The sequence below is a fragment of the Crotalus tigris genome, unplaced genomic scaffold, assembly GCF_016545835.1.
Source record: "Crotalus tigris isolate CLP2741 ecotype Arizona unplaced genomic scaffold, ASM1654583v1 scf7180000024506.7606697, whole genome shotgun sequence".
Classification (NCBI taxonomy): Eukaryota; Metazoa; Chordata; class Lepidosauria; order Squamata; family Viperidae; genus Crotalus; species Crotalus tigris.
This window is the reverse complement of record NW_024100678.1, coordinates 4,753,486-4,776,183: the sequence shown is the minus strand read 5'-3', so window position 1 is coordinate 4,776,183 and position 22,698 is coordinate 4,753,486. Positions and strand designations below refer to the sequence as shown.

The following is a 22,698-nucleotide window of genomic DNA, read 5'->3' as shown; positions in this document are numbered from 1 at the left end:
CCACTTTTCTTGCATCCTATTTTAAATGTTTTCTTTCTTGTCTTTTAATACCAGTCTTTATAAATTACTGTAATAGCTTGAGGATAAGTGTTTACTTTCTGCTCAAAGGTATTAAGCATCAAAGAGCTTTACTGGTAATGAAAGTATTTATAGAACAAATAGATGACTTTAAAAAAAATAAAATTATGCAGATCACAACTGCTATCAAATTAGGAAGCTTTCAAAGTTTTCAACACCAGCCTAATTTTACCATCAATAAATAAGAGCACCTTCAGCTGTTTCTAAATATACATACTATAGATCCAAAGAACATTTACTTAGAAATACTCTGTTTTATCTGACTTGCTCCCTAATACACCAATTTTCTAATTTCCTTTATGCAAAGTAAGGCAGAAAGTATATTATGTATACATTTCAATTGAAATAGAATAATGATGGCATATTTGATCAGTCACTACCAGACTGAATAGAAATTACTTGACAGAAGGTTTTAGAGTGACCTACTACATTCAGGTGGGCAGCAAAGAATGTTCAAGCATAATAGAAATCATATGCTGTGTAGTTATCAAAAGAAGCAGAATTTCATTTCTAAAAGATTTGTCACCTGTGTGCTTTAAGCTTCAGATTTTAAACATGCCTATGTACACTCTCAATTCCTGAGGTGTTTCTTCTCTAATATGCAATTAAGCAAGACTGAGCAACCATCCTGTTATAAATTTGGTGTAAACTGACTGCAGCGATTATATTTCAACCATTTTTCCCCATTTATGTTTCATAATACTACTAATAAGGAATTCTAGGAGGGATTTGTTTGTATAAATAGAGAGAGAAAATTATGTAGCAAGAAGGTCACTATATATTATATTGGGGGAAGGTTCTTTCTCATTATTTCTTAGTTCTGTTTGGGTTTTTTTAATTGTGATTTCTGAATTATCTTTAGTACTTTGTTGTTTCCTTCACTGTTTATTTTTGTATCTTTGTACACTTTTTTAAAAAAATTGGGAGGAAAACACGTCAAAAAAATTCATAATATCTAATACAACAAAAGAGTTCTGAAATGCGCATATATAAACCAAGCTATGTAATAAATCCCATGATGCAATACTGGTGAATAACTGTAGCTTGGGTGTAGGATGATGGTGAAGGTTCGTTCTCCGAGCTTGTGGGTTGGTTTCTGAACATTTTGTAACCAGGTTAGGTAACAGCCAAGCAGCGACAGCACTGACCCTGAACCAATCCATGCAAGTTCCCCCCACCCAGCAGTTCACCTCCCAATGACCCTGATGTAACCTCCCCATTACAAGATCCATCACAAGACCCTCACTTGGACACATCGACACCTGAAGCCTTTATAAATAGAGCACTGACACTGACATCCCCTAAACTCTGCTGAAGATGTTATGCAGCCTGGTAACGAAACATTCGGAAACCAAACTAAAAGCTTGGAGAACGAACCTTCACCCTCAACTCCCAGGATATCTAACTTCACAGAAAAGATTTTCAGAAGATTTCCAGACAATGATATACATAAGGAACATCCTATTAGAGCTGGAATTCAGTTTTAAGCATGTTTACTCAGAGATAAACTGCATGATTCAGCTGACCTTTAGTTATTCTTAGGCTTGCTGCTTTAGCCATCTCGCATGGATTTTTACAGGAAAGATGCATCAGCAGTATTCCATTAAGAAATATTAAACCAATGCTCTTTTTTCTAAAAAAAATCTATGAGAACAAGCTCAAAAAATTTCCCTCCCTCTCTCCCTTCCTTCCTTTCTTCCTGTAGTTATAAAAGGAGGTACTGAGAAGGTCTCATTTCTATTATACAGTGTCTGTAGTTGCAGAGGAAAGAGGGAATGGCCTTAAAGGGGAGGAAGAAGAGGCAATAGTCAGACCTACAAGATTCTGTTGCCGCAGCTTTATAGTAAAAGTAGCACTGACCTACATGGCATTGGTTTTCCAGTCTGGTCTACCTTGAGGGACTGACAACTTCTTGTTATTACTTAGTCCATTCTAACTTTACCTTTTCATTTTGCTCTCTGTAGTAAGCAAACACGTCTATTACAAATGCAAATCATCCTCGCTTCCCACTAGTGTCTGTATATATAAACAAGAAAACGTACAGGGAGGTGGGGGATGTCAAAAAAGTCAAGATGTTATGGTCAAAATTGGCAGTTAAAATCTTTGGAAGATTTAGTACATGAAAATATTACCTATTCATGGTTTCAATATAGACAAATAGTGGATAGATGGAAGATGGATAGCAATACGGGCTTGCTTAGAGAAGATGAGAATCTCTTTAAACAAGTAAAAGATCAAAGGCGAACTCATATTAAGAGAATTTACGGGGTTCTAGTGGAACTGGATTCAGAATCAGAATTAATCAAAGATTGTATGATTAAATGGGCACAAAATTTTGGTGAACCAGTTCTATTGGACACCTGGGAAATTATCTGGGTGAGAAATGTTAAATTTACGCAAGCCCAGAACTTAAGGGAGAATTTTTATAAAATGTTTTATAGATGGCACCTTGATCCACAAAAAATGTCTCGTATGTATCCTGACTTACAGACTAAATGTTGGAGATGTGGATGTTTGGATGCTACTTACTATCATATCTGGTGGTCGTGTAAAAATATAAAAGCTTTTTGGATTAAGATATGGTGGAATATTCAAAGAATTTTTAGAAGGAGGGTAAAATTTACCCCACAATTATTTTTGTTAGGTATTGTTACTGATTGTGATACTAAAGAGATTATATTGATGTTAAATTTAATTACAGCCGCAAGGCTGTTAGTAGGGCAATATTGGAAGAAGGAATCTTTGCCTACCTTGCAAGAGTGGTTTTTTTAAAGTTTCTTATCTGGCGGAAATGGCAAAGATTTCGGCTTTTTTAAAGGAGCAATCACAAGAGAAATTTTTTGCCGTATGGGAAAAATGGATAAATTTCATACAATACAAATTGGCTATAAAAAAATACCATTTAGCTTTTTCATAACTTGTATTTAAATTTGATATTTTATAGATTGTATTCTTTCTTTCTTTTCTTTTCCTTTATTTCTTTTTTTCTTTCTTTCTTTTCTAAGTATTTTTTTTAATGCTTATGTTTTTATTGTTATATATATTTTATTGTTAATTACCTTATAAGTTGATTAATTTTTTTTAGAATTTTTTTTAAATTTTAATTAAGCCTATATCCAGCTCTGGGAAGCTCGGGGGGGGATGGAGGGGGGTGGTTTGGGAGGGTTTGGGGGAGGGTTGTTTTATTTTTTGTTGTTGTTGTTTTTGTTCTTTGTAAAACTTTTAAAAAATTTTCAATAAAAAAAAAGTCAAGATGTTAACCACAACTGTGATTTGAGTTTCATCCTTTTTTATATGTGTTGGATTACGCCTCTGTGTACAAACCTGTCTTTTGCCAGAAGACGGTAGGTAACTGGAAAAAGCACTGAAGTGATGTGCTTGGTTTCCTTTCCCCAGCAAAATGTAGAAGTGGACAACTGATATATTCTCCTTACATCAGGAAAATAAAATGGTTGTTTCCCTTTCGTTTAGCATAGGACTGATGCCCACCTCTATTTAGTTTTCTTTTATGTTTTTATCCTTATAAATAGTTTAGATCTTGTACAGTGACCATTCCAGCCTATTTTAACTTGGTCAAAAATAGTGTAATTATGACTCATTTACTTTGATAGTTGACAATACAAAAGATCTGCAATCTCAAAATAAAAGGCAAGGGGCAGAATGAAAAAATGGGACTAAAATTAAATATAAAGAGCAAACTAAGGACAACAGATATGTCAACCAGTCTTAGATTTGACAATGAAGATACTGAAGTAGTGGATAGCTTATGTCTTTTCTGAATCAACCATCAGTAAAGAAAAAGCAGTCAAGAAAAACACAAATATAGTAAAGAATAGTAAAGAAATGCAATAATCAGAATAGTAAGTAATGGTATATCCTGTGAGATTCTAGGGAAGCAAAAATTTGGACTTTGGAGAAGCAGGATAGAAAGACTGTTGACATTTTTGAAATCTGCTGTTGGAGAAAGCTATGGAAAGCCAAGAAAACAAACAATGCATCATCAAATAAATCAAGTCAGAGTACAAGTACTCAAGGTACAAATGACTAGATTCCAATTATTATACTTCAGACAAATTATGTGAAGATTTAGCTCTCTAGGAAAGCTCTCTAGAGATTTAGTTCTCTAGGAAAGGCAAAAGGAAAGAGAGGAAGATGACCAACATCAAGGTGGATGGATTACACCATTCTAAAACCAAAAGAGTCAGGTTAGGAACAGATTGTCATGGGCAAAATCTGTGTGATTTCTTAGAGTTGACACTGATTTGATGGCACATAATCCCTTTACCCCTCAGTTGCATCATAACCCAGCTATTGGGAAGCTGGATTAAGGGTCAAGGTAGACCACATTATTTCTGAGAGTGGCTGTCCAAATCTTTAATTTCAGACTTTGGAAGAGATTATGATTTAAGATGTAATTATTCTAAATTCATTTCTCACCAAGCTCTCCCTTCATTGAAAGACTTGGCAACAGCAGTTGGAGAGATATGTGGGAAAGGAGCAATGGGGAAGCAAATCAGACATTACTGTAAGAGTGTGCGGGCCACATAACACATTTTTTTAATTGATGCTATGCCAGGGTGAATGTCTTAAGATGTTCTAAATTATATTTTATTACGCCTTGAACATTATTCTCTGCTTTCATCCTAGGAAAGCACAACTCCATATGTTCCCTTTCTCATTTCCTCCCCCCACCATTACAAAGCCACCAAGCTGAAAGAGCATGTGCATTTGATTCCCTCCTTCCTAATGGGCTGTGTCTTTTTCCATCACTGAACATTATTGTCTCTCTAAACCATGTTAGGAAGTAAATTCGAAACATATCAAAGCAAACTGAGGACTTCCGGTGGTTAAAGCGGTGGAGATGGCGGCTACTTTGTAGCCGTCCTCCTGAGAAGGTGTCAGATCCGCGGAGCACAGCGTTTACCAGCTGGCCCGCGGCTCGCAATCCCCTTCCCGGGCGAAGGGAAGGGGTAGAGATCGCATGAATAGAGGTAGAACCTCTTAACTCTCCCTGGATTTTTATTTTTAGGGGGGTAGAAAGAGGGTTCCCTCGGAGTTCATTGCCTTCTCCGCCTCTCAGCTGTCTTTGTTTCTTCGGAAACAAAGCGAGACGCCGCTACCATCTCCGTACTTAAAGAAACCGTGAGTAATCTTAAACCGGACAGAACTGTTTAAAGGATTTTATTTATAGTTTAGCTTTATTTTATTTTTTTTTAGTTTATTTAGTTTATTTAGTATGTGTTGATTTTTTTTTATTTTTTTGAGCTTTCTCTTTTTTTTTCGGGCGGAAAAGTGAGAGTGAAAGTAAAATGGCGTTTTGAAAGTTTTTTCCTTTAAAAGACGGATCGGCTGAATTGTTGTTTAATACTGCTTTTTTTTTACTTTTTTACTTTTTTATTCTTGGGGACTTTTAGATTGATCTTATTTTATTCTATTTTATCTTATTTTTAATTTTTTTTTGGATTACTTATTTTTATTGGTATTTTTAAGAAGAAAGGAAGATAAATTAAAATGGCTTCAAAACGACAACCAGCTACTGCAGCTTCTAAAGTAACTTCTTCTCCTGCTACTTCTACTGTGCAACAACAACTTAAAATAATACCCTCAGTGCAGCAACCTAAATCCACTCCACCTTCACCTCCCCCATCTGGCACATCAGCACAAGACATTAAAGAAATAATGGTAAGTGCTGTCTCACAGTTTAGGGAGGAAATGAAACAACTTTTGGACCAGAATAAATCTGAAACTAAGGAGGAAATGAAGAAAGAGATGAAGGAGCTTTTAGAACAGAATAATGCTATTTTGAGGGATGATATACTTCTAGCTCTATCTGGAATGGCCTCAGTGGTTGTGAAGCTGGACTCCAGAGTAGAGGAAATTGAAGAAACAGTTGAACTTTTGGATTATAAATTTCAAGATATGGAGAAAAAAGTGGAGACTTCACAAGATGATATTCTTATGTTCCAGTATAGACAGATGGAATATGCTTTGAGAATAAGGGGTCTGAAAGAAGATAAAACTCAAGATTTGATGGAAATGGTGATTAATGACTTGGCTGTTATTTTGAATATTGATAAAGAAGAGTTACGTGGGGATGTGGAAAGAATTTATAGAGTTAATTCTTGGATTGCAAAACAGAGGAATTTGCCTAGAGATGTGGTGATATATTTTGCTAAGAAGTCTCTGCGAAATCAGATTCTACAAATTTTTTATAATAAAAGATTTCAGATTGCTGCCCAAGATATTATTATTTTAAAGGAAATTCCACCTAAAATTTTAAGAAGCAGAAAAGATTTTGCTTTTTTAGTAAATGAACTTAAAGCAAGACAAATGCCATTTAGATGGGAGATTCCGATGGGCATTGTTTTGAGCCATGCGGGGACACGTTATAGACTTAATACAGTTGCTAAAGCTAAGGAATTTTATAAAACGGTCCTGGGAGCAGGCTCTCCTTTGCCCATGATGCATAAAGTCTTGAGTGACAAAGAGATGGAACAGAAATCTGAAGGTACAGGGATGATGACTGCTGGACAGGTGGTATGGATTTCTCAACCAGAGGTTAAAGAACAGAGAATGACCCGTGCAGCACATAAACGTAAAGAAAAAGAACAACAGAAAAAAGAAAAAGAAAAAGAAATTGAAGAATCTACTCAGCAAATTGCTTCAGTGCCGGTGGGAGGAGCAAGACCCAAAAGCTCTGCTACATATTCATCAGCAGCAGAATTTGAGCGGATCTTCTCCAGGCTGAAGGCCAAGGGAGATGGCAAAGCTCCTGTCCTGGAATGTTAATGGATTAAACATTCCTCAAAAGAGAAAAAAAATTTACCACTATTTGAAACAACATAACAATGATATTATTTGCTTGCAAGAAACTCATATTACAGCTAAAGATCAAAAATATTTAAATAATCCTCGCTTGGGATCTCATTTTGTATCTCCCGCCCCTGGGAAGAAAGGGGGTGTGGTAATCTATGTTAAACAGAATTTATCTGCTACCTTGTTAGAATCAGATCCTTACGGAAGATATGTTATGCTTGAACTTGGTTTATATGGCAAGAAAATTCTTATTGTGGGGTTGTATGTACCAAACCAGCAACAGGAGCAATTTTATAGGTTACTACATCAGAAAATAACTTTGTTGGACTATAGATCTGTGATTTTAATGGGAGACTGGAATGGTGTCTTAGATATACAAATGGACAAAAAAGGCTCTTCTACCTTTTTTAAACAGGCTAAATTACCTAAAGCCTTTTTTGATATGAAAGAAGATTGGGAATTGAGAGACTATTGGCGTGAACGTAATCAAGAAGAAAAGGATTTTACGTTTTTCTCAGATAGACACCAATCTTTCTCAAGAATTGATTTCTTTTTGATCACAACAGATTTATACAACAGGGTGAAGAATGTAAAAATTTTTCCTAGGACATTGTCCGATCATAGTCCAGTTTGGATGGAACTGTTTGTAGAGAAGGAAGATAGGAGATCCTGGAGGGTGAATGAGAATTTATTTAAACAAGAAAAAAATGTTCATAAATTAAAGGAATGTTTAAAGGAATATTTTACTTTAAATATGAACAAGGGAACATCAATGTCAATGGTCTGGGATGCAAGTAAAGCTTTTATGCGTGGTATTTTGATAAAAATGAATAATTTGCATAGACAGAAACAGACTCAGAAACGGAAAGACTTGGAAGAGGAGATTAAATTAAAAGAGAAACTTTTAATTTCAAATCCCTTAGATGAAAAGGTTAAAGGAGCTTTAAAATTGTTAAAAACACAATTTAACATGCTGATGGCTGATCAAGCTGCAACTAATTTGCTATTTATGAAACAAAATACATTTTGTAATGCTAATAAACCAGGGAGATGGTTGGCTTATCAGTTAAGAAAAAAACAGAAACAGAGGAATATAGATAAAATAAATTATAATGGTAAATTGGTTTATCAGAAAGAATTGATTAAGAAATCTTTTTTAGAATACTATCAAAAATTATATAAGGGTACTAATATTCAAATTACAGATATAAATAATTATTTAGGCAAAGTTAACTTTCCTAAATTAACAGAAGATCAGGAAAAAAAGATTAACGGTTTAATTACTAAGGAAGAAATTGTTACAGCTATTAAACAATTGAAATTGGGCAAAGCGCCGGGTACGGATGGGTTGACATCTATTTATTATAAAGCTTTAGTAGAAGAGATGATTCAACCGTTGTGTGAACTGTTTAATAATTTATTACAGGGGTTAGAGATCCCTCCATCCTGGCGTAATGCATTTATATCATTGATTCCAAAAGATAGTCAAGATCTTACTTTGCCTAAAAATTATAGGCCTATATCTCTTTTAAATGTGGATTATAAAATTTTTGCAAAAATTTTAGCTAACAGGCTTATGGGGATCTTGCAGCAGTTTATACATAGGGATCAATCGGGTTTTATAACTGGAAGGTATATGAAGAATAACGTTAGACAAATTATTAATTTATTAGAGTATTTAGAAAAGAATAACCAAGTCTCTGCAGGCCTGATATTTTTGGATGCTGAAAAAGCCTTTGACCAAGTGAATTGGCAGTTTATGCTGTGTTTAATTAAGGAGATGAATTTTGGACAAAATATATTACAAGTATTATCCAATATATATCAAAAACAGACTGCTCAAATTATTGTAAATGGGGGTTTGTCAGAGGCTTTTGTAATAGAAAAAGGAACAAGACAGGGATGCCCGTTGTCTCCGTTATTGTTTGTTTTAACAATGGAAATTTTGTTGATTAAAATTCGGGAGTCTCAAGAAATAAAAGGAATAGAAATTAATAAAAAAGAATATAAATTAAGAGCCTTTGCAGATGACTTGGTTGTTACTTTGTCTCAACCTGTTTCTTCGGTGGTGAAATTATTACAATTGATTCAACAATATGGACGTGTTTCTGGCTTTAAAATTAATAATAATAAGACCAAAATATTAGCTAAAAATATGACTAATGGTGATAAACAGGCTTTAGTTAACTTAACAGACTTTGAAATCGTTGATAAGGTAAAATATTTGGGGGTTACATTATCTGCTTCTAATGTAAAATTGTATAAAAATAATTATGAAAAGCTGTGGATGGAGGTACAGAAGGATTTAAAAAACTGGAATAATTTACAGTTATCCCTTATGGGCAGAATTGCAGTTATTAAAATGAATGTCCTGCCAAAGTTTATTTTTTTGTTTCAAATGTTACCTATCTTAAAGAACGAACGTAATTTAGATGAATGGCAAAAAGGTATTAATAAATTTGTTTGGGCAGGGAAAAAACCAAGGGTGAAACTTAAAATAATGCAAGATTTTCGTGAGAGAGGTGGACTCAAGGTACCAAATATGAAATTGTATTATGATGCTGTAGTATTGACATTGATTAGCGACTGGGTGAATTTAACAAATACAGAAATACTTCATTTGGAAGGCTGGGACCTACTTTTTGGATGGCATGCCTATTTAATATTTAATAAAAAAGTGGATTGGGTTTTTAAGTCTCATATTATAAGAAACTCTTTGCTAAGAGTGTGGAGAAAGTATTATAAAAGTGACTTCAAAATACCATTATGGGCTATACCTCGGCATGCCATAGAAGGTATAAGGAAAGGGGTAAATATGGACAAGGTCTCTTACGTACAGTTACTAAGATGGGATGGCCAAGACTGGCAGTTAAAATCTTTGGAAGAATTAACACATGAAAATTTAACTTATTCATGGTTCCAATATAGACAAATAGTGGATAGATGGAAGATGGATTGTAAAACGGGCTGGCTTAGAGAAGATGAAATTTTTTTAAAACAAGTAAGAGATCAAAGGCCAACCCATATTAAGAGAGTTTATGGGGTTTTAGTGGAATTAGATTCAGAACCTGAACTAGTTAAAGATTGTATGATTAAATGGGCACAGAATATTGGTGAAACGATTTCAATGGATACTTGGGAACTTATTTGGATAAGAAATGTTAAATTCACACAAGCGCAAAATTTAAGAGAGAATTTTTATAAGATGTTTTATAGATGGCACCTTGACTCAAAGAAAATGTCCATTATGTACCCTAATCTACAGCCGAAATGCTGTGGATATTTGGATGCTACCTATTACCATATTTGGTGGACGTGTAAGCATATAAAAGCTTTTTGGATTAAGATATGGTGGAATATTCAAAGAATTTTTAAAAGGAGGGTAAAATTTACTCCGCAATTATTTTTACTAGGTATTGTTATTGACTGTGATGCTAAGGAGGTTATATTGATGTTAAATTTGATTACAGCCGCTAGGTTGTTAATAGGACAATATTGGAAGAAGGAATCTTTGCCTACTTTACAAGAATGGTTTCATAAAGTTTCGTATTTGGCAGAAATGGCAAAGATTTCGGCTTTCTTAAAGGAGCAATCTCAAGAAAAATTTTTTGCGGTATGGGAAAAATGGATAAATTTTATACAACATAATTTGGATATGGAAAAATATTATTTAGCCTTTTTATAATTTGTAATGATTGTTTTTTCTTTCTTTCTTTCTTCTTTTTCTTTTTTATATATATACATTTTTTACGTATTATTATTCATATATATATATTTTTTTTTATATATATATATGCTTTATTCTTCGTCTACTTTCTTCTTTCTTCTTTCTCTCTCTCTCTTCTTTTCTTATTTCTTTTTTTTCTTTTTTAGTATATATTATTCATTTTAAAGTTTATGTTATGTATATTATTATTATATATATTATTACTGTGATTTTTATTATTATTATTAATTATTTTATAAATTGCAAATGTTATTTTTAAAATATTTGTTAAATAATCCTATATTCAGTTCTGGGAAGTCGGGGGGGGGTGGGGTGGTTGGGGAGGGGGGGGTGGATTCTTATTTGTAAAACTTTTGAAAAATTTCAATAAAAAAAAAAAAAAAAAAAAAAGCAAACTGAAAACGAGGAAAGTTGGAACCCAAGAGGTTTGCAAGCTGGAAATGTAGCAGAACATAAAAACACTATAGGTAACTGAGCAATATTACATTTATTTCTAAACCTGACACAAATCTAAAAGGCAAGATTATGAAATACATTCCACTGGGAGATGTACTTGACCCCAGGGCCAAATACATAAGTCAGTCTGATATATTTTTATAGCCCTTGGAGCAATGGAGAAGGTGAGAACTTCTGACATATTATCTATTAAAACAGACAATAGTAATATTAATTTATATTTAAAGTTTTCAAATTGTGTTCCAGTTTTTAAAATTTTGTTAGCTTTGAGTACTTGATATATAAATTAATAAACCCTTATCATTCATTACCAAGTGGAAGGAAACACCTATAGCAGGAGTTCATTATACATATGTAAATACTAGTATGATTTAGGATCAGTCAAGATTCTAAGTCTTATACAACTCTCATAGGAATATAGTAAACTTCTCAAAAAGATACAGTATGGACCTTTTTATCTTATCCTCCCTTTTTTCTATTTATTTTCATGTTTAAATTTAAAAAGGGAAGCAGGACTATGATTTTCTTCCCTCTTGTTTAATACTAATTGTGGGAGGCTTTGACCATTGGTACACTACTCTAATCAAGATCTGGAGGTCCTTGCTTCCATAATAGCATTTCCTAGGTATACAGGCAGTCCTTGACTTACTACTGTTTGCATTTACAACAGCATTTGCTCCCATAGTTACGTGACCACATTTTGGGTGCTTGGCAACCTGTTCACATTTACGATTGGTTACCAAGTACTCTGTTATCATGTGGCTGCCATTTGCAATCTTCTCTGCCAACTTCCCAAGAAAGGTGGCTGGGAAGGTTGCAAGAGAAGGGGATGGAGAAGCTTAGTTAGGAGAAACCATAATTAAGCAGCATCTAAACATTTATTGTTCTAATAAATATAAAATACACTAACAGATTTCTGAATTTTCTTTATTTACCAATTGTTTCATGCAGTTTAGTAGGAACAAAATAGGAATGTTTTGTTTAACATACATTAAAATGAGTAGTGCTAGTTCTAAATTTTAATTTGATAATTTCTTGCAAATGAGGAATGAATTCAAGGTTTGCCTTGAAGGAAAAGGAAAATTTTAAAAAAATCAGTGGAAAAGATTTATATATTATATGAAGAATACTTCAATATTATCCTGTTTCCCTTCTTAAAAATTAGCACAGTAACTTGTTGATATTAAATATCAATTTATATTCATTAAGATAACCTTTCTCCAGATGCTGACTCAACTACATTTTTATAAACCCTAAATGACATGTTAACAGTCAAGATTATGTCCACATCTATCAGTTTACTGTTCCTCAGTAAAGATAAAAGCCTTGGAAATGTGATTAAAGGACAACAAAGAATTCCCTACTGTCCTTACAAATTCTCAGAAGTGTTCTTCCTTCTAAAAAGGCAGATTTGTTTGAAATTCACCATGACAGGCACAAAGTATATCATTAGGGTCACAGCAAAACAGAAATAGTTACTTTTTAAACAAAAATATGCTAGAACTACACCAAATTATGAAACTGCAACCTAAAATGGAAGAATAGAACATTTAAAAACTGTCATAAAAATGAGGTCTCAGTTGGGTTGCAGGACTAGTGACTCCTAATAATCAAATTCATTACAGAAGTAGAGACTGACCCAATTCAAAACACACCAAAGCTTGCTTTCTTATATATAACCCAATACTGGTATCTTAGAAAAAAATGCACACATTATACCAGGAAAAAAGTTTTAACCCAATCCTGCTGGTAAAAAATGTGCTTTCTTCATTTTCCCCACCTTGTCTCCTTTTTGTCCAGATAATCTACTCAGGACCTGCCAGAACTGAGGTTGTGTATGATATGTGCAGGCAACAGGAAATTTGGCAAAAAGTACTTTCTGGCTTTCTGCCAATGGGAATATTTTAAACAATCTTCTGTTTGGGGTGGAGAGATTTTATATTCTGTTGGGATTGCTGAATTGTTAACTCATAGCATTCTAAAGCCAACGTAAGTGATGGTGATTGTGAGAGATCCTTAGAAGGTAGTTAATCAACTACCTGGAAGGCCACTAGATCTCTGCTCTACTTAGAGAATGGTCCTAAGGAAGCAAACCACTGATTCAATCCATGAATAGTTTATTCATTCTTTCTGATAATGGAGGTGAAAATATCATACAATGAAATAAAAATCAAGAGACAAATAATAGTTCTCCACCTCATTACCACTTACGACAGCGGTTCTCAACCTATGGGTCGCGACCCCATTTGGGGTCGAACGACCATTTTACGGGGGTCGCGAAACAATGCGATCTGCCATTTTTCCCCCTCAGGGGGCGCGCCGCGCATGGGGGTGCCGCCACCGCGCATGCGCGCTGCGCATGCACGCCGCATCCGTGTGATGGGGGTCACCGTCACACGAAGATTGAGAACCGCTGACTTACGACAACAAAGATGGAAATGTCATCCAAAAAAAAGTTGTCTCTTTCATACACTGTAAATTGGAACTAAAAAGCAAAAATAAAAAAGTAAAAGAGAAAAGAAATAATAAAAACCAAAATAAATAGATGTTGTTTTCTTAGATCGGGTAGACTGTATCATTTTCTGAAAGTAATTTCTTAATGTGTCTCTTTGGATTTCAATTTACTTCATGAAAAAGCTTAGTCAACAACACAATAATATATGGTAGGGAAGACATCTCTGTGAATGTAAATGAAAAGGGTTCCCCCCCCCCACATAAAAATAAATTAATTCAAGAATTAAACTGACCAAGACTGCCCAGAAAAAATGAACTCAGATACCTCAAATAATAAAAATAATGAAGAATGGCAGGAGGCCAATAACAGAACTAGAAATCAACCTTGTTGAAGAAGTGGGAGTGGGTGGCAGGATAAAGGAAGTCATTTCCTCTGAACTTTGCCTTCTAATCCCAGAAATATAATGCCACCGTTATATATTATGAGAGCAGAGAAATGTATTTTACACACTTAGTTTTGCTGCTGTTGATCAACAATCTCCACCTACTCTCAGGATTCATGATAAGCACTGGCCCAAGTTCATCCTTAGATAGCTCTCAAAAAGGGAGGACATCACAGAATTGGAAAGGGCATTTAGGTCATAAAGTTTAACTCAGAACTTATTAACTCTTTCCTAACCAATAGTTATGTATTCTCTGCTTCAAAACACCCAGTGAAGAAAATATCCTCTCTCCATGTAACTGTATTATCAGTTGCTCTTATAATGTTCTTTTTTCTAAGTTCCAGTGGGAAATCTATTTCTTGTAAATGGCACGTGGCTTTAGGTGTCTGATGAGGGATATCAGTGCCCACCCAATTCATTTGCAAGTAATTCTTGACTTATGACCTGTTGCTTAGAAACCAAAGTTATGACAGACCCGTTCTGAAGTTCTGAAATTGCCTCCCTGTGCTTTGGGCTCTTGGCAACTGGCCTGCATTTACATCATTTGCAGTGCCTCATAGTCCTGTGACCGCAATTTATAACAGTTTTGCCAGAAACAAACATTTACTTCCAGTTTCTGGCAAAACCCATCCTATAGTAACCACTGTGTTTACTTAATGAATGCTGCATTCACTTTATGACCACTGCAAAAAAAAAAGTTGTAAAAGCATATAGAGACCTGCTTTACAATTGAAACTGGGATTGCCAGACTCAATCATGGTCATAACTAGAGAACTGTCTGCAATCTCAAAGTTAATTGTGGCCAACTTTTTTCATTTTTAGTTCCCAGTCAGTTTCACTGCTATTGTCTGAACCTATTACAGTTTCACTAAATCCTCGTTAGAATGAGCAACTCAATTCTTCAGATGGGGCCTCACCAATAAAATGGAACATTTTTTCCCTATGATTTGAAAATTCTATAGCTGTTGATTTAGCCAATTTTGTTTTTGCAGTGAAATCATGGTAGTGCTGAACCTTGTGTCACCTCTTAATCAGTTGTTTCTTATTAAATGTAGCCTTATTAAACTTGATTCCACTTTCTAATAAAAATGCCCATTGTGGACAATGAATTTGCTTAACAGCTGCAGTGTTTGCTTAATGACCATGACCACTTTATTTAACAACATCTACAAAAAATTCATAAAATCAGGTGCAGACATGACTGACATAACTTATGGCTGTAATTCTGGCCTCAATTATAGTCATAAGTTGAGGATTACATGTAATGTTTATTTGGCAAATCCATCTGAACAATTCCATACTGAATCGTACTGATTGCCCATTATCTTCAATGTGTTTACAGCTCAGATGGCCTTAACTACAGAAATTTAAGCTGAAAATATAGAAGTGTGATCCACTGATTTCTGTGAGGATTGCTTTTGAGTAAACATTCATTATATTTTTCTGTAGCTGTTGATGTTCTGTAGTCTGTGTTCCTAGCTTTCTGATGACATTATTTTTCCCCTTTAAAATCAGAATAAAAATATAATGCATTTGGTTTTTTTTATTATCCTGTTAGAAGTAAAGTCTTAATCCTGGTTCATCCAAGCTGGGAATAAATAAATATTGAAGAAGCAGAAAGATGGTTCTTGCAGGAAAGAGCAGAGGAGAGAAGGGCTGAGCACATGGGCAAGAGTTTTTTTATACCCTCTCTAGCCTTTTGTTTGGAAGTTTCCTGTTCCTGTGGCATGAACTTTGAGGCTATTTCCTGTGTCACGTATTCTGATTTGATCCTAGGTGTGCCTCTCTGGTATACTTGATGGTAATGGGTTAGTCCTATTATGTTCCAAAAGTCATATCCTGCTTCCCTGGTGATGGGGCTAATGGCTGGGGTATGCAGATTTTAAGTCCCTTTGTCTTTTTGAGTTCCCTGGCTCCAGCCTTCCTGATGGTTTTACATTTGCATTTGTATAGTGCTGGCTACTGCTTGCGGCAAAGAGATGAGGCCAGGATTGGTTTTTGGTTTAAAAAATCCTTTTGAGGAAAAATATATTTTTCTGCTCTTTTAATATTTCCTTCTCTGGGCTAACTTCCCTCAATCCAATTGAAAGAGCAGCCCACTACTGAGTGGAATCATATTACTAAGTCCAATGCTATATGTTTTTCTCATACAACTGGCAAATTAATATTAGTCTGTTCTTTTATATTAGAAATTCATTAAATCTAGAAAAGATTCTTGAAAAACTAATAAATAATAACTTCAGTATCAACAAGGTGACTTACCGTAAATGCCGGCGTATAAGGCGACTTCTGCGAGTGCTGAAATCGGCGCCAAAGACGGGAGTCGTCTTACACGCCGAGTCGTCTTATACGCCGGAAATACTGGTAGTTTCCGGCGTATAAGACGACGTTCTAGGAATGCGGTCCGGCTATAAAGATGGGGGTCGTCTTATACTCCGGGTCACCTTGTACGCCGGCATTTACGGTATTTTCTTTTTAAGATTTTAATGCAGGAAACCAACTATGTCAACAAGGTACATTTTTATGGGCAACAGATCCCACTAGCTCACTATAGCAGCTTTTGGTAGAACTTTAAATTCTAATTTACAAAGGTGAAAACTTTCAGGATTTGTTTAGTATCTCATCTATTATCTATTAGTCAAACAAGATCATAGTTTTTCCTCAGGCTTTTCCGTTGTACAGAGTGTAATGTAATTTTTTTATTATAATGGCAAGAAGATAAGCTTTATTTAGACACACACCTTAAATTAATTCAAGTTAAATGAGAACACCCAGCGCATTATGTGAACACTTTTTTAAGAATAATTTATTTTTCATTACTTGCTTTTCATAATGAAATGGAGTACTCTTCCATATACATATACCAATTAGTTTTCTGTGACTGTATATTATGAATAATGTACACAATAAGCATTTGTTCACAAATTGCTCAAGCAGCAAGCTTCAGTTCAGCAACAGACATTGCCTGGTACCACAATTCAGTCACAGTCTGAGAAATCTATGATGTCAGTTGCTTTAATAAATAAGGCTGACGTGACTGGCATTGGTTTCCAGACATGAACTGCTTTTGGTTTCCATAGGGAGGATGCTGATTGAGGTATTCCAACCACACTTACCAGCATTTTCTAAATCTAGCCACACATATTTTTGAACATCTGAGCAGACATTAAATAGGATGACTTAATCCAACACCATAGACAGATTTTTTTCAGCACCTTCCTCTTAAAGCAGCAAGCCTCGAATATAATACATACTGTACTTAATAGTCATTAAAAAAATCCTTCTTAATCAAATGAATATAATTGGCAACCAGGGACTCCATATACTTTTTCCTATCAAAATTATTTTGGAGTTCCTATGGAGACCATCTTTATCACAATAATTTCCAAATTCAGAAGCCACCCCAAAGAAAATCCACATCCAAGAGAAAAAGGGAAACACATGACAAAAGGCAATGATGGCTTATTTGGGTTCATCACTGCTGAAATCAGATCTGGATAAAATGTTGTTTTTAAATTCATCTATTCAGGATATCCCCTTTATGGATTACTGCCTTGTCGTGACGAAGGGGCTTGCGTAACTCAATGAAGCTATAAGCTATGCCGTGCAGGGCCACCCAAGACGGACAGGTTATAGCAGAGAGTTCTGACAAAATGTGATCCACTGGAGAAGGAAATGGCAAACCACTCCAGTATCTTTGCCATGAAAACCCCATGGACAGTACTAAAAGGAAAAAAGATATGACGCTGGAAGATGAGCCCCTCAGGTCGGAAGGTGTCCAATATGCTACTGGGGAAGAGCAGAGGGCTAGTACTAGTAGCGCCAGAAAGAATGAAGCGACTGGGCCAAAGCCGAAAGGACGCTCAGCTGTGGATATATCTGGTGGTGAAAGGAAAGTCCGATGCTGTAAAGATTTTTTCTCCATAGGAACCTGGAATGTAAGATCCATGAATCAAGGCAAGCTAGACGTAGTCAAAAAAGAGATGACAAGAATGAACATCGACATCTTAGGAATCAGCGAACTAAAATGGACAGGAATGGGTGAATTTAACTCAGATGACCATCAGGTATACTACTGTGGGCAAGAATCCCTCAGAAGAAATGGAGTAGCCTTCATAGTCAATAAAAGAATAGGAAAAGCAATACTGGGATACAATCCCCAAAATGACAGAATGATCTCAATTCGAATCCAAGGCAAACCATTCAATATCACAGTAGTCCAAATCTATGCCCCAACCACTGGTGCTGAAGAGGATGAAATTGACCGGTTCTATGAAGCCCTACAGCACCTTATAGAATTAACACCAAAAAATGATGTCCTTATCATCATGGGGGATTGGAATGCTAAGGTAGGAAGCCAAAAGATAACCGGAATAACAGGCAAGTTTGGCCTTGGAGTACAAAATGAAGCAGGGCACAGGCTAATAGAATTTTGTCAAGAGAATACGATGGTCATAACAAACACTCTTTTCCAACAACCCAAGAGACGGCTCTACACATGGACATCACCAGACGGTCAACATAGAAATCAGATTGACTATGTACTCTGCAGCCAAAGATGGAGAAGCTCTATACAGTCAGTAAAAACAAGACCAGGAGCTGACTGTGGCTCAGATCATGAGCTTCTCGTTGCAAAATTTAGGCTTAAATTGAAAAAAGTAGGGAAAAGCACTAGGCCACTCAGGTATGAACTAAATCATATTCCTGATGAATATACAGTAGAGGTGACAAATAGATTTAAGGAACTGGATCTGATAGACAGAGTGCCTGAAGAACTATGGATGGAAGTTCGCAACATTGTACAAGAGGTAGCAACTAAAACCATCCCAAAGAAAAAGAAATGCAAGAAAGCAAAATGGCTGTCTCAGGAAGCTTTGCAAATAGCTGAGGAAAGAAGGGAAGCGAAAGGCAAAGGAGAAAGAGAAAGATACACCCAATTGAATGCAGAATTCCAGAGAGTAGCTAGAAGAGATAAGAATGCCTTCTTAAATGAACAGTGCAAAGAAATAGAAGAAAACAACAGAACAGGGAGGACCAGAGATCTCTTCAAGAAAATTGGAGATATGAAGGGAACGTTTCATGCAAAGATGGGCATGATAAAGGACCAAAATGGCAGAGACCTAACAGAGGCAGAAGAGATTAAGAAGAGATGGCAAAACTACACAGAAGAACTATACAAGAATGAGCTTAACATCCCAGATAACCACAATGAGATGGTCATTGACCTCGAACCAGACATCCTAGAATGTGAAGTGAAATGGGCCTTAGAAAATCTGAGCAACAACAAAGCTAGTGGAGGTGACAGTATTCCAGCTGAGCTATTCAAAATCTTAAAAGAAGATGCAGTAAAAGTGCTACACTCAATTTGCCAGCAAATTTGGAAAACTCAACAGTGGCCACAGGATTGGAAAAGGTCAGTTTACATTCCAATTCCAAAGAAAGGCAATGCCAAAGAATGTTCAAACTATCGCACCATTGCACTCATTTCACATGCTAGTAAAGTTATGCTTAAAATCCTACAAGCTAGACTCCAGCAGTATGTGGATCGAGAACTACCAGAAGTACAGGCAGGATTTCAAAGAGGCAGAGGAACTAGAGATCAAATTGCCAACATACGCTGGATCATGGAGAAAGCTAGGGAGTTCCAGAAAAACATCTACTTCTGCTTCATTGACTATGCAAAAGCCTTTGATTGTGTGGATCACAACAAATTGTGGCAAGTTCTTAAAGAGATGGGAGTACCAGACCATCTCATTTGTCTCTTGAGAAACCTATATGCAGGTCAAGAAGCAACAGTGAGAACTGAACACGGAACCACTGATTGGTTCAAAATTGGAAAAGGAGTCCGGCAAGGCTGTATACTGTCGCCCTGCCTATTTAACTTATATGCAGAGCACATCATGAGAAAGGCAGGGCTAGATGAATCAAAAGTTGGAATTAAGATTGCCGGGAGAAATATCAACAACCTAAGATATGCAGATGATACCACTCTAATGGCAGAAAGTGAAGAGGAACTAAAGAGCCTCTTGATGCGGGTGAAGAAGGAGAGTGCAAAAGTTGGCTTGAAACTCAACATTAAGAAAACCAAAATCATGGCATCCGGCCCTCTCAATTCCTGGCAAATAGATGGGGAAGAAATGGAGGTAGTGACAGATTTTATTTTTCTGGGCTCCAAGATCACCTCAGATGGGGACTGCAGCCAAGAAATTAAAAGACGCTTGCTCCTGGGGAGGAAAGCTATGGCAAATCTAGACAGCATTCTAAAAAGCAGAGACATCACCCTGCCAACAAAAGTGCGTATAGTCCAGGCCATGGTTTTCCCAGTTGCAATGTATGGCTGTGAAAGTTGGACCATAAGAAAGGCTGAGCGCAAAAGAATTGAGGCCTTTGAACTGTGGTGCTGGAGAAGACTCCTGCGAGTCCCTTGGACTGCAAGGCGTTCAAACCGGTCGGTCCTAGAAGAGATCAACCCCGACTGCTCTTTAGAAGGCCAGATCCTGAAGTTGAAACTCAAGTACTTTGGCCACCTAATGAGAAGGAAGGATTCACTGGAGAAGAGCCTAATGCTGGGAAAGATTGAGGGCAATAGAAGAAGGGGACGACAGAGAATGAGATGGCTGGATGGAGTCACTGAAGCAGTAGGTGTGAATTTAAATGGACTCCAGAAGATGGTAGAGGACAGGAAGACCTGGAGGAATGTTGTCCATGGGGTCGCGATGGGTCGGACACGACTTCGCAATTAACAACAACAACAACAACATTCAGGATATAGTGTAGGATCAATCTCCACACTCATATTCTCCCTGTCTCCCTGTCTCCCTCCCTCCCTCCCTCTCACACACACAAACAGATGAATTCAAACAGATAAGTAGCAAATGAGTGTCTGCCATGAAAACAAAAATAAAGGAAAAGCTGAGTCAGTAAATGAAAAAAGAATATTTGGGGATTAAATAGAATGAAACAGAGAAAGAGCACCGATGTTGGTAATATGACAAAGAAAGGAACCTGAAAAAGGTGTATTAGCAAAGAGATATAACTGGGGCATAGTCTGGAACAGAGCGTTTGGCTATAGACTGTTCCTTGTTAATAGTCTGAAGTGCCAAGCCTTGAGACACAGATAAATGGGAACAACTAGAGCACCTTTGTTCACTTCCTGCATGAAGGAGATGTATCTATTCCTTTTCCTCTCAAAGACTAACCACAAAAAATGTTAAATATGTACAAGCAGCCAACTGGGAGCTTTCAAGATATGTTTGACCAGAACTCCAATTATTTCCAAAAGCAGCAAGTTAGTGCAGGCTGATAAATCTCCCAAATAGCTCTTTGAAAAGAACAGATGAGAGAAGAGGGGAAAAGAATAGATGAGAGAAGAGGAGAAAAGAAAGAGTGTGACTATAATTTAGTTCTATAATTTTGTATCAATGGTTAAGAATGGCAATAAGGAAAATGTAACTGACAAGGATAACCAGATCTACAGATGAAATAACAGAGGGTTACTTTTAGTAGAGTAAATGGCAGGGGAAGCAAAACGTTTAGAAGTTGACTTCTCCCCCATCCAAAGGCCATGGCAATCCTAGCCAGCTGGAAGACAGCTGTGGAGTCTCACTCTTCCTCTTTCTCCCTCCCACTCGCAGATTCTCCCTTCTTGCCTTTTCAGGCTTGGCTGTTAAAGTGATCTTTGTAGAAGATTACTTTGGCTCACACACTCAATTCCTTGCCAAGTTTTTGCCCTGACCCAAGTATTATTTATTTGACACAGAAAATATCTTTCTCACTTAGAAGCAGCAGAACAGCAGTAGATTAGCCTTGAAATATAATTCATGTATGGAAGTCACATGATGTTGGGGGAAAAAAGCCCAAACTTCTGTCTCGGTAGCCAGCCATTTGTTTCAATGGAAATTTGATCCCTACAACATTCCACTCCGTTTTATTTCTAAGAAGCTGCAATGATCTCCTCCAGCCTTCCCCAACCTGCTGTCCAGATGTGTTAGAACTATTACTGCTCTTGCCGGCTAGAAATTTTTAAGAGTTGAGATGGGAAAGGGGACATCCCCTTGATGTATCTGGGATGGGGAAGGTGAAGCTAACTTGCCTAAAAGTAACAAATATTGTAAGAGCTCATACATCAGGGGTTCCCAACCTCCAGGGCTGCGCAAACAAGCAAAGCCCTATCCGCGGGATGCAGGCAGCACAAAAAATCAAGCCCCCTCCAGTCTGCGGAAAAATCTTTCTCCATAGAACTGATCCCTGGTGCCCATAAGGTTGGGGGCCTCTGTCATACATAATATACTCAGTTATCTGTGTTTGTTGAATAGCTGAATTTACAATTAAGATGAAACTTTATCTATCCATCCATCCATCCATCCATCCATCCATCCATCCATCCATCCATCCATCCATCTATCTATCTATCTATCTATCTATCTATCTATCACATTTCTACACCACTCATCTCACCTAAGTGGCTCTGGACAGTTTACAATCAAAATAAAAAGTGGTATGTAAATGCAAAACAGTTAAAACAGAGTTAAAAACAAAGTTAAAATTAAGATACTACAAGTTAAAAAAGGTGTGGGACTACCTTCATGTCACAAGCCACCCTGCAGGATCACATATTACCTTTCGACCCCCATAACAGTTGGTTGAGCCATCTGGAAGGCCAGAAGAGTGGGGGCATACCTCACTTCTGGGGGCAAGATGCACCAAAGGGCAAGAATGACAGAA

At 36.4% G+C, this 22,698-nt stretch overlaps 1 protein-coding gene across 4 annotated transcripts in view; it reads right to left on the bottom strand.

The window, feature by feature from the left end:
• Positions 1–22,698, bottom strand: part of GAREM1 (GRB2 associated regulator of MAPK1 subtype 1) — an 82,586-nt gene that overhangs the window by 27,714 nt on the left and 32,174 nt on the right. The gene's annotated exons all lie outside the window — the stretch shown is intronic.